At 40.0% G+C, this 19,261-nt stretch overlaps 1 protein-coding gene across 1 annotated transcript in view; it reads right to left on the bottom strand.

Annotated features, from left to right (window-relative positions):
• NBEA (neurobeachin) overlaps positions 1 to 19,261 on the bottom strand; it is an 853,790-nt gene that overhangs the window by 220,819 nt on the left and 613,710 nt on the right.

The raw sequence follows: 19,261 nt of genomic DNA, 5'->3' as shown, positions 1-19,261 counted from the left end.
AGCAGGTCCTGCACGGCCATGATAGCCTCTGGAATGGATGGGAGTGGCAGGTGCTCTGATGGGTTCGGTAAGTGAGACAGGCCCAGACTCAACTGCCTCATCTGGGCAGCAGTCAACGTGGCCCCACTCTGAGCTTTGGAGCCATGGCCTGACTGAGCTGCCACTGATGGCTGGTCCCTGGGTCTTGCTGAAGGAGATCTGCTTCTCTCTGACCTCTTTCTTCTGTGCCAGCAATTAGGACCAATGCTGAAGGCTGGAGTGGTCCTGAGGGGCTCCATGATGGTGCCAAGCTTCCTTGCCAGTGTCTGTCTTTGATGCTGGACCTTTCAAGGATGGCACCGGTGCGCTTCTCGACAAAAATGATGTGCTGGGAGCGAGATCCAAGGCACTTAGGTTCGACTGAGGTCAGAGAGCTGCCTCCATGAGGAGAATTTTTAGAGCCTGCTCCCTCTCTATAAGGGTTCTCCGTTGGAATTCCCGACAATTCTTGCAGTGGTCTTTTTGGTGACCCTCATCCAGGCACCATAAACAAGAGGTTTTGGGGGGGTCATTTTGGGGCATGTGATTTGCACAGATCTGGCAAGTCTTAAAGCCCAGGGATCATGGCATGCCCTGGTAACAAAAGGGGACTAAGAAGGGGAAATCCACTGTAACTGAAACTTATAGAACTAATATACCATACTAACTAACTAAACTGGAAACTAACTACGTACAGTGTAAGTAATTAAGGAACTGCTAAGCCATTTGCCAAAGCGAGAGCAAGGTGAAGTTCAAGCTACCATTACTGGTGGTAAGAAGGAACTGAGGGGGGTAAGCAGGTCATCAGGGTTCTATATTGAGCGCCATGAAGGCGTGACTCCAGGGAGCGCCCAGGACAACCCACAGATGCTGCTAAGCGAAAAATTTTCCAGCTACTGTGCACTTGCGCATGCACATATCTGACTTGAATTGACATGAACAAGCACTTGAACAACATCTGTTTTCTCCTGAAATATATAACAAACTTTTAACGACATTTCTGTTTTTCCTGCATTACTGACAATTCTACCATTTCAATCTAGTAAAATACCAAAACAATTGCTTTTGTTCCTAATATTCTTAAAAAGGTATTGTCCTTAACTCTGCTGGCCATAGGTTGCTTTCGTGCTTTCCTTATCAATCTTGAGAATTCCCAGCTTCTGATTTATATCATTACTATCAACTATCCTTTTCTTCCATTTGTGTTATTTTTATAACTGCCTCACTTCCCCTGCAAGCCAGGTAGGTTCTTTAACTAGTGCAGTCTTCTCTCTCGATTGTAGCTTTTTGGGTATCCAATACAAAGTTCTTAAACATTTCCCAATAATCATTCACATTTTTTGTTAAAAGTCTTTCTCCCAACTGATCTGGCTCATAATTATTTTCAGCTTTGTGCAATTGGTCCTTTTAAAACTGCAAGTACATATACATTATTGGTTCAGACTTTATTCTATTTTCACTTTGTCATTGGGCTAGGCTTCGCCCCAACTTCAAAGCATACGCTGCCACACACAGTCTTTTGCAAGGCGGCTTATTTTCTTAACGGAGGAAAACGAACAAACAGAATGACTTGTGACTCCTTCCTTAGCCTCATGCTTCAAGGCCACCCCTTCCAAGGGTCTCTTGTACTCCTGCTCCTGGCACCTTTCCAGTTTCAGTCAGCTCTGCTCCCTTCCTGGAATGACAGCCCCAAAACTGCTTCTCTGAGCCCTGGTCCTTGCTCCAGGGACCCACCACATTCCAGTGCGGCTTTCCATCCCTAGGGCGCAGTCTATGTCTGTCCATCTTCTTCAACTGCCTACTAGCAGCCCTTTATAGACCTAGGTGTAGCCTCTCCCTCTTTAATTGTCTGGATAAGACTCACCTGCTCTAGTTCAGGGAACTGGGCTTATTCTATCCACAGGGACCAGTTACCCTATGATATCCCCTGCCCCACTTTCCAAAAGAAAAAAAATATATTTATTTTCCTTCCTGTGAGATGGACTCCTGGGGCTACTCTCAACTCATTCACACAAAAAACACCTTTCCATCCTGACATTCTGCAACATCATTCATTACAATATTTTAGGGCTCAGTTTCTTTTCTTGAACTAACCAAAATATTCCCCTTTGTAGTTTAACAAAATACCAATATTTCAACCACGATTTCCCACAAGTCCCGCCCAGTTATAGAGTGTTCTCTGAGTCCTAGAGGACATAGCCAGGTCCCTCTCCCCAAACACAAACTCTCAGTCCCAGTCACCCTGAGTTTTATGCAGTAGAGGCCAGGCTCACCATGCACAGTCCCTGTATTATCTTATCTTTTTCTCCTGGACTTTGGGTTTGCTGCATGCCTAGACTTTTCCATCTCTGCAAACAGAGCCCCTATTTCAGTCTCAAGTTCATGAACCATCAGGAGTCAATGTTCTCCTTCCTCCTCAGTGAACTAGAGATGTGTGGCTAGTTGTTCTCTCTCGAACTTGAGGTTCTGTAATACACTCTCCACTGACCTGAGGTGGTCTGTAAGCTTGCTGACCCTTAGGAGGGGAGCCATGAAAGAAGTCCATGTTTTCTCTTTTCTTGCACTGAATTCTTGTTTCCCACCTCTGTCCCCTATCTGGGCCTCCACTTATTGGGGTGGTCCTGTTTTAAGTCCCAAGGCTCGCTTGTTTAAGAGATAGTTCTGCCTGGGTTCCCACAGTACTCAGTTAAATTTGGGTTCTGTTTAGGTGCCCCAGAGTATCCTCTGGGGTTTGAGATTTCGTCTGGTTCCTCACGATGTCCTGACAAGCCAGAGACTCTGTAAAAACTGGGACTCTGTCTGGGTCTCCATCGTACCTGGTTCATTTTCCTTATCTGGGCCTGGACCAATTATTCCTGCATGGCCAAACACTGTTGCTTCTTCCCCTCAACTCCCACCCAAACCTGTACTAACTCTTGAGCTAACATGACCAGTTAGTTGATGATTTTCCCTCATGAGGTGCTTAGGTCACCCAACTGATGTTGGCACTTTCTAAACTGATCCTTCAGTCCTTGGAGAAGGTCATGATTTCCCTCTCAGTTTCCCTTTGACATCCTTACTCCAGTCACCAGGCTTTCTTACTTCCTTTCCTAGTCGATTCTGGACCTTCCAGTCTTGGGCAGTTGTTCTAACCCCTGTTTCATGAGAGCCAAGAAACTGATCCAGTCTCTTCCCAGAACTCTGGGCCACGGCAGACTCTTCATAACCTCAACCCCTGAATCTCCAGCTCAACATCTGTGGTGGGGTAGATGTAGGTCTCGCCCTGGATACAGGAGACATATACTGGGAGGTGTCAGTTGAGACTATTTACCCTCACCTGATCTGCCTGAACCAGATTGTAGCCATAACCTGAGTCTACAAGTCCCTTAAACTACTGTTCCCTCCACTGCAACTGCTACTAACACTAGTGGGGGGGCTGATTTTTGGAGGGGTCCCCTACCTTTTGGTTCCACTATAGTAATAGTTTAGGTAATCGCATTCCATAAATCGGTAAGTCCTTTTAATATGCCTCGACTGTTACACCTGAAGTAAATCATGGGCCCCCCAATCCCCCCTCACCACTAAACTGCAGGGCTATTCAGGTTCTTGTAGGTTGTGTGTGTCCCTCAAGTTTTGTCCACTCAAGGTCTTTTCCCCTGGAGAATTCCCCTCAGTTTACCATACTGCTGTGGCTGCTCATCTCCTTTGGCCTCAAAGAAGGCATCAGCTCATCCCACAGCTTCCCCAACTGAGGTCGCTGAACCTTCAGGCACTGCTCCAAAATGATCTGATTCAGGACTTTCTTCACTGAACTGGTCTCAGGACAGAGCCACCACGTCGAGAGGTCCTGTAATTTCTGGGCCACTACCCATGGTCATGCCCCTTGTGGGAACATTTCTACCTGAAACCTGCATCTATATGCCTCAGGAATCAGCCCTGATTGGTATAGGATGGCAGCCTCCTAGCTGCACTACATAGGAGTTCATCTGTTCATCACTTACTGACCGGTTTGCTGCCTGTGCCTCACCCATCAGGAATGGGGCTATGATGGCCGCCCAAATAAATTCTTCCCAGTCCGCTGCCTTTGTGACCAACTTGAATGTCAGAGGAAGGCCTCGGGGTCATCTTCTGCTCCGAGCTTCGCTAGTCCAAGAGCCAACGGGACCACAGTCCCATCACCAAATGTGTACTGGTGTGGCTCAGTCTCCACTCCTGTAATTTGGAGTTGACGTCTTCCCACCTTGGTTGTGCAGCAAATTGGGATTGCATCAGCAGTGCCTAGGGCTGCTGTTGTTGCTCTTGCTGCTGTCCTACCACTAACAGGCAGATTACCAACTTCATCTTTCCCCTTATTACAGGGCATATTGGAATCTAGCTTCTGGTACCAAGTGTCATTAGCACCACAGGAGCTAGCTTCATTCTAGAGTGGCTTTCCCTCTCCAGGACACAATCTGCCTCAGTCCATCATCTCCAACGGCCCACTAGCTGTCTTTTACAGGCCCATGTGTAGCCTTCCCCTCTTTAACTGGATGGATTGGGCTCACCTGCTCCGGTTCAGGGGAGCTGGGTTTAGTCTCTTCACAGGAACCAGCTACCCTGTGACACACTAACAAATGTGGTCAACTTATGATTGCTGGTACCTAAGCAACCTCTAAAGAACCTTTAGTTCTGTGATTAATTCCTATTTATCCATTGAGGTGAGGTTTAATATAAAATTTGCCTGTGTTGAATGAAACTCTTTTTGAGTTAGGAAATTGTCATCTATAATATTTAGAGATTCTGAGGAAGCTCTAATACTGACAGCATATGTCACTCATATTGAAGTCCCCCATGATCATGCCGCTTTTTTCCTACATTTTATAGATAGATGTTTCAGGAGCCAGTCACCCTACCTTCTAGTTTGGTCCCTAGGAAATATCAACTAGTACCTCATCATATGCTTTATCTGTAAGGAGGTGGATCTATAAACAGTCAGATAATTTTCTTCTGAGTTGTCAGTGACTGAGAAACAGTAATGTAATTTTTGACGTAGAGGGTCACTCCTCCTCCCTTTTTGCCCCTTCATCCTTTCTAAATAGGTTAAAACCATTGACTTTAACATTCCAAATGTGCAAATCATAGCAGCAGGTTTAGTAATACCAACTAGATCAATTTTTTTTTTTGTTAACAATGAGCAATTCCAGTTCCCCTTGTTTGTTACCCAGGCTCCTAGCATTGGTGAATAAGCAATTAAAGAGCATGTCCTCTGCTTTCTTGATTAACTTTCTTCTCAGTATCTCAAATTTATGCTAAATGAATTCTCATTTGACCACTTTTTTCTCCCTCACCTTCTATTAGTTTATTATCCTTCTAACTAGTCTAGCCAGCCCATCCCTGAAGAGATTGGTTCTCATTCCCCATCCAAATTGTATATTCCTTGCTCCCTACAGAAGGTGGACTTTTGTTCCAGAAAAGTCAAAGCCTTACACCACTCACCTAGCCAGTGATTCACTTCCAGAATCTTCTACCTTCTGTCTTCATTCATGGGGCAGGAAGTATTTTGGAGATCGCTTGGACATTTTTCTCCTTCAGTACCTTTCCAGGTTCCCTGAAGGTGTCTATAATCTGTGAGATGTTCCGCAACACAGTTCCATTAGTACCGATATGCACCATCACCAGCGGACTCTTGTCTGTCGACTTCAGAAGCCTATCTCAGCCTTAAGAGTGACATCCTGTGTCTTGGCTCTGGGAAGATATCGGCCTGTTGTCTGCCTGTTCCCTGAAGAATGTTCTTTCCGTTCTTCTGAGTATTGACTCACCAACAAGGATCATCTGTCTTCTTTGGCTAGTTGGAGGTCTCTGTGGGCAATCTTTTTTTTCTTACAGGCTGGGATGAGCAGCCATCCACAAGTGTATCCCAGGAATGGATCACCTTTCTGTTCCTTTCAAACATCTGAATCTTCACATATATTCTGCAGTTTCCACACAGAGAACCTGGTATTGTCTGAATACTCATAGCTCTGTGAAATTCCTCCCAGTTCTCTTCTCTCTCATACTTACAACCTGTACCTCCTTGTCTGCCTCCAGCCATGTAAAATGCCTCCTCATCCTCTTTCTGGTGGTTACAAACTGCCAAGCCTCCTCTCCAATTTCCTCTCGCTTTGATTCTTTGGTGGCCAGTTCCTGTCTTTCTTGAATCTGGGGCAGCAGCACTTCCCAAATCTGATTGTCCTGGAATTCTTCAGCTTCTCTGATGCTTTTCTGTGTCTGTACTTGCCCTTTTAACCCAAGAATCTTTTCTGTCAGAACTACCACACACAGGAAGTCCCTTCTAGCTTCAAGGAGGAAAGAAAACATTGCATTTGGGTTGCAGGTCATAACCACTGTTCCAACACTGGCCATCACAGCATTGAGCATAGAACTGTAACTAATAGAAAAGCTTCTCGCTCTCCAAACTCTCTCTGAAACTCTCCAATTTACTACCCCTGTTCAGAGCCCCTGAATAAGCACCTGAGAGACGCTTGTTTGTTGGTTTCTTGGTAAGAACCATGTGGCTCAGACCCTCACATTTTTGATCAGTTTCATTGTTTGATGTCTAAGTGGTTAATCTCTCCCTCGTCATGGAGGGGTGAAGCTGCGCAGGGAGGCTTAGAATAAAAAGTCAGTTGCTTGGTGAGCCTGTGATCTGTAAACACGGACAGGAATCAGGAGTTCTGGAGGGAGTAAAAAACTTCCAAATCTGAGTACAGAGTTTGGAGGTGAAGAAAGGGGAAGCAAGCATTTAGTTCAATGACTGAGTACCAATGATAGTGTCTCAGCAGGAGTGACTAATCTGTTAGGGCAATAAATGGTGGTTCAGGCAGACTATGTGACTGGCCCTGGGGCTACTGTACCGTCCAGTCTGATGACTGTGGAGGCACCTTGGTGTCTTTGACTAGAGGCTTAGAACCATTCCTGAAAACTTATATATAGCTTACAGGAGTAGCCCCAATGATGTCAGTGGAACTACTTGCATAAGAGACTGATGAATGAAGATCTTAATTAGGATGGGTGTGGAATCAGATCAGTTTGACGGCAGGACAGAACCCAGGCTTCAATAAATGGTTCGTTGTTTGTGTGTAAAATTGCAGGGTATTTTTCTTCCAACCAATGGATCTGTCCTCACTGAACATACAATCAGGTATCAGAACTTAGCATGCCTAATAGAAGTACCATTCACTAAAAGAGCTATAAAAAGGAAACTAAACCAAATTGCTGGAATTCAGAGCAACCTTGAGGTACTGAACCAGTAAAGCCCACTGGACCACTGCAAAGCCCATGACAGCATGCAAGAACCACATTAAGGAAAAAATACCCTATTAAATTACAGAATTAATTTGTAATTGAGATTTCATTTTTTTTTGACAATTTAATACAAACAGAAAACGTAGAAATTTCTCCCTTTCCTACTTATAAGTTTTACACAAGAATTTCTTCAGTGATTTAAAGATGAATGATACCCATCTATTCCTTCCCTAAAAGTTTACCAAAATAAAATTCAATTATTTACATACAACTTCTTTATAAATGGGGCTTTCATGAATTCCTGCCAATTGTATTACACAACTCTGGAGAATCAGCTGTAAAGAGACATGCTCCATTTTGGGAAATGGCAATACATTTTACTTCGCTGTAATTTTCTTTTTTTACAGGCATGCCTACTCAGCCTCTTCAGCCTCATAATTAGTTTATGAGACACTGAAAATCAAGTTGATTCAATCTAAGAAAACTGAAACAACATCAGATACCCCCACACTTGTCCAAAATGGTATGCATCATATAACCGTTTTACAGAAATCTCAAGAATCAGACAGGAGCAGAATAAATCATGTTGTGAACAAGCTGTGTTCCAGGCTTCATTAGTTATAATTACTCCCAAAATATGCTCAGCAGAATGCACACGTGTCATCCGGGAGTGACACACAATAGAGCGGGCAACTTATAAACTCCTTCAAGCACAGAAAGAGTCCATAAAACAACTGGCTTGTGCATTTGGATTCATGTGCTAACACCTCCTATTGCATAAACCACCAGATGACACAGATGGGGCAAATCCAAACATGCAAACGTTTCTTTTGTATAGACACTGGACTTCATTTTAATCCATTCAAGCACAAACTGCATAAAGCTCCATATGAAACACTACATCTTTGTCCTTTTGATTCCCCAGATTGTTCCACAGTTGCATAAAATATATGAAACATGTACAGTTACTAAATATTTAAAATGTAATGCTTATAAGAAAAATTAAGAATTGCTAAATATCCTTATGTGGCAACAAAAACATCCTAAAAAGGAAAACATTTCCAGTATCTTTTAAGCAGCATGCATATTTAATTAAAAAAAATACCAAAACAGTTAAGTACTAATTGACAATATTCATAAGCAGTGTTCTCTCCTCCTACCCAAAAAAAGAAAAGGAAGTGAAGAAATATAGTACTGGTATATGAGTTTACAATTACTTGAAGTACTATTATGGGGACAAACTTACTAAAATACTATAACATTAATTTCATTTTCAAATCATAACATAATCCAGTTCAAATTTCCTTGCCTGTTTATAGATTTATCCACTGCCTTGTGCTCCAGTCTACCTCAGATACCACCCATTCCTTCTCATCATCTGGCACATGACTTTTCTCTCTTCTTACATTTTGGCCACTGTTTATATGAAACCCTTCTCTACAGCGCTTACAATTTCTAGCAGGGGTGGGTAAACTACGATCTGTGAGACGTTTTAAGCTGGCCCGCAAGCCGCACCAGCGGCTTGGCCCCGCTCTGGCGATCTGTCCGGGGCACTGGGTCGAGGCTGCACCACGCCGCTTGACCCCACTCTGGCCGGGGAGCTGGGTCCAGGGCCGCACCACACGGCTCCCAGAAGCTGCGGCATGGCCCCGCTCTGGCTCCTATGCGCTCCAATGGGAGCTGCAGGAGAGGTGCCTGTGGAGGGGGCAATGTGCAGACCCGCCTGGCCATGCCTCCATGAAAGAGTCAGAGAAGGGACATGCCACTTCTTCCAGGGGCCTCTTGAGGTAAGCGATGCTCAGAGCCTGCACCTCCTGAGCCTCTCCCTATGCCCCAACTCCCTGCCCCAACCCTGATCCCCCTCCTGCTCTCCAAACCCCTCAATCCCAGCCCAGAGCACCCTCCTACACCCCAAACTTTTCATCCCCAGCCTCACCACAGAGCCTGCACCCCAACCCCAATTTTGTGAGCATTCATGGCCCACCATACAATTTCTATTCCCTGATGTGGCCCTCGGACAAAAAGGTTTGCCCACCTCTGATTTACAGTATCCTTTCTCAGTATCCCCAACTCATTTACTTTCCAGGTGTATTCCAACCTCACACTGAAGACATATATTCTTTCTCTCTTGCTTATGTCTCAGTTTCTCTAACCTGTCCCCTTTTCCTGTTATTAGTCTTACTACTAAATGCTTCAGCATAACTGTTTACTGTAGTTTTCCATATACTGTCCAGTCTCATAATTTTAATAATGTAAAGATTTTCTAAAAAAATTCTTAAATATTTTTACTACAGTAGGTTAATACATTTTCAGAGTATTCATGACAATTCAGAGGTAATTTAACATTCTCATGCAAATATAGATCATAACACAAATTGATTTTACTGCAAAAGAAATGTGCATATTAAAGAGTTTTCCAATATATTTTAATTGTTTTAAAAGAAAGTAAACTAGAAAAATACAAATGTTTATACATGTGTGCGCGCACACATTCACTCCTATATACCAATCCATAAGCACCCCAGTATGCAAATATATGGATATACATACACACAGATATATAGAGATATATAGATATCTATATTATTTTTGCCTCTAGTGTGTTATTCATTCATTCAATAGCACTGTGAACCCATTTCCCCAGTAACATAAATTACAAAATTTCAAGACATTTTAGAGATACTTGATATTAATTCTTTCATGTTCATTTCCATTAAGAACATTCAAGTTTACACTGGAAAATTAAGCTCTAAGACTTCAGTTCAACAATGTACATATACATATGCTTAACTTTAAGTACATGAGTAATCCCACTGAACTCAACAACACTACTTAGGTCCTTAAAGTCAAGCACTTGCTTAAGTACCTTGCTGATGTGGATCCTAAATCAGAATCATATGTTTAGAAATGGTCACATGAAATACTAATTAGATAAAAAAAGTATTCCCATGCTTTTTCATAATATTTAAGCACAATCAAGGTTTATTTAAAATATCTGGGGCTAAATTCTGCCCTCAATCACATCTGTCCGTCAAAGGGATTGCATGGGTATAAACAATGGCAGAATACTGGCTCTCTATATCTATTTAACAGTACAACTGAAGGGTGGGTTTAAGAACTCATGCACTCATTCTGGCAAACTGCATATAATGCTCACAGGCAGAATGGTGTCAATTTCCTATTTTTAAAGCAGTAGAAAAGCATGAACAATTTATGACTATGAGCTTCTATGGCACTATTTGAAATTTTAGCTCTCCTCCCCACTTTTTTTAATAAAAGAAACAGATATTGAAACTCTCCTGGCTAATCATTTCATTCTGACACTTGAGTTTAAAAGGTTAAGTTACTATCTGAAGAAAGGTAATCTGGCTGCCTTCATAGCAGCCTACAAGATCTGCAATCTGCATAGAGAGGGGCATTTGTCATCATTAGCTGAGCAGTGACAGCTGGCACCCAGGGTGTCCCAGATTCAAGAAGTGGCAAAGAAAAGCACTCTCTTAGTTTAAGTTGCCAGTAAGTATAGCATGCTTCATAAGGAGCAAGACTTTCTTTTTGTAATACACCATGATGTAACAACAGTGACACATCTGCATTTTCTTTAACAATGGGAACACACTGATATCATACAATCACCAGATGCCTTTAAACAACAAGATACAAAGTTTTAATATGAACAAACATGAAAATGGCTAAATCTTTTTCAAAATTAGTACACTATGCTTTTCTTCAAAGATGTTTTAGACTGCTTCATAAATTCCATATACAGGAATAATAAATTGTGGATAAAACCAAGTTTTCAGAGAGATGTATATAAACGTGTCTTGAAACCACTCATGGCCAGTTACTTAAGTCAGACAGGTTAGAATGTCTGAAAAAAATGGTCTCACACTTGGAATACAAGCGAATATAATAGCTGAAAGCTTTTATGAATACTTGATCAAGCACGATATTAATAGTATTATTAGAAACTAAAAACAGGTTCTTAGTGTCTATTTTAACAACTTGCAACAAGATTTTTATCAAAACGGTTACATGAGATTTTGGAAATGTACTCGTGTTTAAGACTATTTTACTAACAAATGTATGGATGTAAGCTTTAAAAGAGAAGTCCAGTTCATACCAGCATCAATAATTAAAGTTACGACAGCCTAGAGAAAAGGGTACATAAACATTAAATGTTCCTCAACTGATGATTTTTTAAAAGTAAAGCTATATAAACTAAAAGCTACACACTAAAATGCCTTAACCTTAAAAAATATTTTTGCAAGAAAAAGAAAATTACAATGCTCAAATTATGTTTGGCAACATAATCCATAATGCTAGGTTTTGCATTATTATGTAAACTAGTTTTTCACAAATAAAACTAATTTTTGTGTTAATGTAAAATCTATGCAAATACATGCAGTCATTTATCAGGAAAGCTGACAAGCATTCCATATTGGAGAGGGAAAACGAAACAGCCTCAAGAATAGAGGCAATTAATTATTTCTGTATTTTCTCTTCCTCTGTCTTGAGGCACAAAAGTTATCCATCCAGTTAAAACAGCAAATGAAATAAAGAGATTTTTTTTATTTAAAACACATATGGCTTTTGCCTGCAATACTGATCACCACAAGGTCTACAGATGCCCGTGGCTAAATTGTACACTGGCAGATGCACACAGGGGAGAACCGTGCTAATGCAGCGTGGTGAGCAAAACAAATGAAGTACTGAATTTTCTGGAAAAAAAATCTTTTTTTCCATTGAGATATGCAGTTTGCCTACCAAGTGTAGATTAAGTTAGTAATAAATTTAACCTGAAAAATACTCCCTTAGTCTAGTACACCAAAACAGCTAAAAGAAACCTAGCAAAAAAGTGTGCGTGAAATGAAATAAAATACACATACGCACTAGTTGTAAGGGAGGTACGGTCTCTACGTAATGGGTTTGCCAAGATAAACAGTTATACAGTTTTATTCTCACAATTAAAGACTAATAACACATAATGAACACACTCAATGAATACAATGAGACAACTGTTGTCGTACATATTTGCTGTTATTTTTACTTATTTGAGGAGCAATCTCTTGAGGTGCTGTTGAAAATTGCAAGCATTAAGGCTCAATCTAGCTGATGTGATATTACTTACATACACTTCCTAGTGCCAATAAGAATTCTGTATTTATTAGCTGTTTCCTTTTACAAGTTTATTAAAAAAAAACATGCACAGGTCAAAGTTAGTCTTTCTATACCTGAGAAATTACTTGCACAAGAGAACAAAAAAGCACGGATGGTAAAACATTTACTGGAAATGACTCAATCATTTAGACTGCTATAATTTTTCTCCTAATAGGCCTGTAAACATGCATAACATTAAAATCACTGTTGCAATTACCAAGCAAAAACTTCAGTAAATAATGTTATTTACATTCTATTTTTCTGTATGAGTACCCATGCCACATTACATAAGAGAAGTAAATTTAACCCAAAAATCAGTTTTAAGAAATTAGATTCAAGTGTAACAAAACAAAATAACAAATAAACAAAAGATAAAAACAAAACAATAAAAGTTATATTCACAGCATTTAAACCTTAGTGAGATGGTTATTTTTGTTTGTTTGTTTAGTTTATGAAGAAAACTTTGTCAGTACTATCTCTGTATTATCAATCATGCCACAAATGCTTTTCTTACTTTGGAATGTACTAATATTTTATACTATTATACATTCGTACTAATATAGCCTATTTTTTTCAATAGCAACAAAGTGTAGAAATTTCTGTAGCTCGGTAATACCACACACTTCAAGAACTGTATGCTTGATTTCTGAATTAATAGCATACATTTTACTTCCACATAAATTCTCATCTTTATTATTTTTGGTGATTTTTACATTTATCATTGAGCGTGACGAAATATCATGGATTATGCCTTATCACAAAAGGCCTGATTCGGTAGACCCCACCCCAACACTGTGCTGACAATGGACATGGGGATTTCTAGTACTCCAGTTAAAATTCCACTCCCAATTTTAAAGGAGGGTTGGAGTAATTTCACTGCTCCTAATAGAAATCACCTCCTCTCCAGCTACTAAATCATACCTTCTAGAGAGACTTTTACTCCACTAGTTCAGAAGTGGTGGCGAGTTTGTTTTGGTTTGGGTTTTCTTGCCTTCAGAAAGCAGCAGATTACAAGTGTCAGGTATTTTCTAACAAGACCTTTAACCTCATCACTATTCAAATTACATAAACTGGACTGTTATACAACCAATATACTCAGCATACTTTTCAGGAACAGAGTATAAATGTTTCCAACAATCACATCAAGTTGTCCATATCTATGTTAAGAGGCGCTGCATCTTTTTAATTTATGTTTATGAGACCACATCCCCCAAGCCTCTTTGTGACAGTGCGTGCATGCGTGCACGCGCACACACATCCTTTAGTACATGGGGCTTATAAGAGGCTAAGGAAGAAATTTTGTGGGAGCATCTTGCTAAAACATCGGCAACATGTCACTGCCGTTTTCAGGCAAAACTCCTCAATGACATCATTAGAGATTAATTACATCAATGGGAGTTTTTCCTGAGAAAGGAGAAGACTGGGCACAACATCATTATTGTGGAAAAAGTATCACATATGAATGTAAAAGCTTTTCAAGACAAATATAAGACACAGGCAATTTTTTGGATATTGTGCATTTCATATTTTTTGTGGAATTAACTCTCAAAAATTATCCCATTTAAGCACAGAATTCTGTGTGGGATCAAGGCCTAACTGTAAACCTTGAGAAGACCCATTGGATTTCAATGAGAATAATCACATATTTACTGTTAAGAAAGTATGTGTGCACAATCAGGGTCTTCCCAAGGTTCACTTAAATGTATTTATCGTTCATGACCAATTCACTCAGCCATCTGCATCCACATTATTCTGGGGAAAAAATGTGGAATCTATACACTAAAATATTATAGTGAATTACCAGTTTCTCAAGGCTACACTAAAATATGTAAAGCATGCATTCTTACGCCTAAATCTAGATTAAGTGAGATGCACAGAGGATTACCATACTTGACCTATATATTGCAAGGTGAGGGAGAACAGGTTGATTCTCCAGGGAGAATGACTTGGTATGCACATATTATTGACAGCATTAAAAATATCAATGAACACAGGCTATGACAAAATGTAAGTGAAGAGATAGAGCACTAATAGCCGTTTTGTCTGGTTTTTAGGAATGCTGAGCATCTGCAGTTTCCATTGGCTTCTACACGGGAGTTGCAGATTCTTAGCACCTATGAAAAACACATGATTTATGTTTGCAAGCCAGTGTAAAAACAGTTTTACAAAATACCTGTGACAAGAGTATTTATGTTCCTGTAACACTGTTCTCTTATTTGGGTTAGACTAATAGATGTTGAGCAAACCACAGAAGGTGAATATACAAGCAGAGTAATGTCATAATATACACAATTATACATTTTTAAATGTTACTGCACTTTGGTTTTGATTTACTTACATTCTCTACTTCTTTGGTCTTTCCATCACACAGTAAATTTCAGAAATATAAATGATCAAGAAGAAAGGTTATTTTAGATATGCAGTCATTGGAAGCTGCTCATCCAACACATACAGCTTTATTCTCAAGGTCAGTGCTGAATTCTTTCAGTTGCTTAATCATATACAGCATGAAACAGTAATGAGAATTCTGCAGTGTTGGATGACCCACTACAGATGTAGTAGATTAAAAGGCGCTAATCCCTAGTGATTCCATATTCCTCCCTGGGTTCAGCAGAAAAGAGCATTCTTAAAGTAGGAAACCTTTAAAAAAAAAATCAGTGTTGGATTGCTTAAATAAAATCCTGTGTATTGAGAAATGTCTGGTTTTGATGAAGCGGATACAGAAGTGAACCAAATGAATAATACAATGCATTTCTCTTATATGAAAGTTTCTGCAGTTTCCAGCAAAAAGTGCAACTTGCAGTTGTGCAAAATGTGTTTGCTCTTGAAATTTAAAGTGAAAGAGAAAACAAATTAATATTTGTTTTTACATCAGAACATACAAAACAGGGAAATTTTAAATTTTACCATTTTTTCCCATAATTTCCAGGATGTCCAATACTGACAAGATCATTTATATTAATTTTGAAAATGTATTTTTAGTGAGGGGAATAATACATCAAATTGTGCTATTAAGATTCTTTAGCAGCCACAATTGTAATGAATAGCTTGTACTGTAAACATTCGATTCTAATTGATTATTTTTCATTTCAAAAGATAATTATTATAAGGCTCTGCACAAAACTGCATAACATTTAATATAATCAAAGGGAAAATATTTGTATATATACATTCATATATAAACCTATTTGCTATATAATAATGATATTAATGTCATTAACATTAAACTTTTGGGGAAACTATAGGAACTTTTTCCTTTTTAAATTTACTCTTTTGTTTTATTCATTCCTGTGTTTGAAAAAGAAGTCAACAGTAAATAAATAAATAAATAAATAAATAAAGTGCCTTCAAGTTATATTATAAGAAAAGATTCTTCCTATCTGATTTTATATAAAGTGGCAAAAAGAAAACCCTCTAAAAACGTGTGTCCACTTTAGTTGCGTAAAAACATAAATGTATTGTGGCTGCAGGATGATACAGATAAATAGCCAGAGTGCATTACAAAAAATAAGAGCCAAGAAATCAGATACGTTCAATCAGCCTTCAAACCTACTCCAGCAGCAGGGAATAAATATAATAAATTCAACTTCATATTCTTTTTCTTTCTCTAACACAATAAACAGATATTTAAAAATAAAATTTTACATTCATGAATAGTTGTGTGTAGAATCAATATCAATATAAGCAGAAATATCAATATAAGCACTTAACATGTGCTTGTACATTCTAGCTAACTTATACTTTTTTTCTCACATGAAAGAACAGTATTGCTGAAATTTATGATCTGGCAACTGAAATTTTCAAATTAGGTTTACTGAAACACAGAATCCCTGTATTCACACATTTTCAACACAATTGGGCTTTTTGGCTAATAAGAGGACTGCCTAAGCAATGCATTTTGAATGTCTAAATGTAAAATGTGTTTCCAGCAGCTGTGGTAGTAGTGGGTAGACCCAAGTAATTAGAAAAAAATACCTAGAAAACAGTAATTTGGGAAAACTTACCTCTCTTTATTTCATAGGCCTCCAACTCCCAACATCACAAATGATCAATCATCATTTTAATGAGATGATTTTAATCTCACTCTTCCAGTATAAATAATCTCTAAAATAAACTGAGTGACAGAAAAACCCACTCTATAGTTTATAATTTACTTAACCAAGGCATTTTAAATATAGGATTGCAAAGTGAACAAACTTAGATAAATGCTCAGAAAACATTCCTAAAATGAACCGACTTTACCATGCCAACAATTAAAGGGTTCCTTCATTCATGGATAAAACTTTAAACTGGTGCAATGAAATTAATGGCAGGCTTTAATAATAAATGCAACCTATGTAACAATAAATTTTATGTTTTTGCATATTTGCAATAATCACCAAAATGTGACTACTAAACATAATTATGTAAATTGTGCACTTGTTTTTAGGTAAACCTTTACATTTTATTTTAAAACTTTTGATTCAGGAAAGATACAACTTTAATTTTTAACGGATTCTACTAAATAACTAGCAAATTAGCACACTAGCTGAAAGTTCAAGAAATTATTTTGCTTTTAAAAATAGTTAAAATCTCTCTCTCTAACATATAACTTAAATTTAACTGAATTAGTTGGCAGATGAACTAAATTAAATGGAAGGACTTTGGAGTATGTGTCATCTCCCCAGAAAGGGGGAGTTACCATGACAAGGATGGAGGGAAAACACATGCCTTTGCCTGAAGTGTTTAACTTTCAGTTTTAAACAATGATGATGTCTAAACTCCACCAGAAGGATTTATTTTTTAATTGTGTTGAAACAGAGTCAAACAAAAACGAAGTCAATTATTTTTACATTTCCCATGTCTAAAAGAAGTCACTGTGTCCTATACCAGCCAGGACTAATCTTTTGAGGCAGCTACTAGTAACAGTAATAACATATCTGCCTGTGTTCTTTTGTGCTGGTTATTGTCAGATCTAGATGCCCAATGGGAGAACGAGATGGAGTAAGAAACAATTCAGCAAGTTCATTTTTCTTACTAAGGAAATCGCCGGGAGCTGACTTCACTTTGTCGGAATAGGTCGACTTGGCCTACAAATTTCCCTGCAGCTTCGCACCGGGCTTTCTTCTCCGCAAGTACCAGACACAGTTAAAGAGAACTCAAATGCACCAAAGAAAGCCTGCCTACGGTTTCACTTCGGACCCGCTCCCCCTCCGATTCAAGTCAGATTGGCCACTGTCCTCAGCGGAGCTGGATCGGACCTTTGGAAGCAATTAGGCAGAATGGAGCGTCTGGGAATCTACCCCACCCCCAAGCATGTCTGTGCCTGTTCCCGAGGCAGCCTCTGCTCACAAGAAGCTCTCCTGGGAACCGATGGGGGTTGACCTGAGCAAGGTGGATAGGATGGGGGTCTTCCATCCGTGCAGCCGAGTCCACCTGGCCACGTGTGGATTGTACAGCCAATACACGTGGGGGTGGGGATTGCGGCACATGCAGCGCTTGCATTACCCTTACTGTGCATAAAGACCTCAGGCTTCTTCGTACTAGCGGGGTGTTCTCTCTCCCACGCACACAGCTATGCGTTACATCGGCCCATTAAAGCTGAAACTCTACATCTAGCGCAAACACAACCACCGGGATGCGAACAGGGGGGAACTAAACATAATCGCAGCAGGAGACGGCACAGCGGTGATCAGAAAGCACCGTCTGCCCCATGAATTAGGCCAGGGCATGTACCAGGGTGTGGGGAGGGCAGAGGGGCGACCGCGTGTGTGGAGACGAAGAGCGATACATTGGTTAGTAATGTAAGGGGTGAACGGGGGGCAGCTGAACTACCCATTCCCTGGTCTGCAGCAGGCAGCAGCTCCGCTCCCGCCTCCTCCACTTGCAGAAAGCCGCGCCTTCCCCCCCCTCCTCCTCCTCCTCCCAGGCCAAAGAGCCGCAGCAGCGTGAGGCTCTCGGACCCGGGAGAGTGGCCTCGTGGGGATTTCTTATTTTCCAAGCGCAGTTGTTGAGAGAGCACCGGGGCAAAACATTTTGCTTCCAAGTTATATGGCTAAAACTGGAAAGAATACCCAGCCCGCTCAGCACAGGGTCAGAGCCTGCTTGCTCACCAGCCCGGTTTTCGTCCCCTGGAAATGACACTTTGGATGAAGTGAAGAAAGCTGAAAAATATGGAAAGTAGCTGTTGCATATAAAAATAGCAAGAACGTGCTGTAGGCACATTAAGATGCAACTGAGAAGAGGAGAGCCACTTAAGGGTGAGCTGATGTCTGCAGTTACTGGGTTAGGAGTCTAAAGACAACCCCGGTTTCATTTTATTTGTGCGTAGAAAGTTACAGACACCCATCAAATTATTCATCTGGATTAATAGTCTTCGAAATACAGGAGCGTCTGCACTAACGCTATATCGAACAAGCAAAGCACAAAATAAACTCTTCTACACCTTTGATACAAACTTTGCCGCATTAATAGGTTAGTGACAGGAAAACGTTAATGTCACATAAGACACCTCTCTGCGACGATAGATGTTTCTTAGAAAATAATTTCAAGGGCCAGTAAATTTAAAAATTAAGAATCTGAGTCATACATTACAATTTCTTAAAGAGACTAGAGGAAAGAGCGTGTGCTATAAATATAAACCGTGTTTCTTCTTAAAGCAAAGCACGGAAGATGCTGCGAAATATGTTTGTCGTTCCAATCTTTGCAAACAGGAGGACCGATTACTGAAACTTAAGATACTAAAGAAGAAATTTGTTTAATTATATATCACACACACGAAAACCCAAACTGTTAGATTACTTGTCTACCAGCATGTCTACACTCGCTAATATCCCTCCCGTGTGCTCATTTATTAAAACACAGC

The sequence above is a fragment of the Gopherus evgoodei genome, chromosome 1 (genome assembly GCF_007399415.2).
Source record: "Gopherus evgoodei ecotype Sinaloan lineage chromosome 1, rGopEvg1_v1.p, whole genome shotgun sequence".
NCBI classification, from domain to species: domain Eukaryota; kingdom Metazoa; phylum Chordata; order Testudines; family Testudinidae; genus Gopherus; species Gopherus evgoodei.
This window is presented reverse-complemented; position numbering and strand designations above follow the sequence as displayed.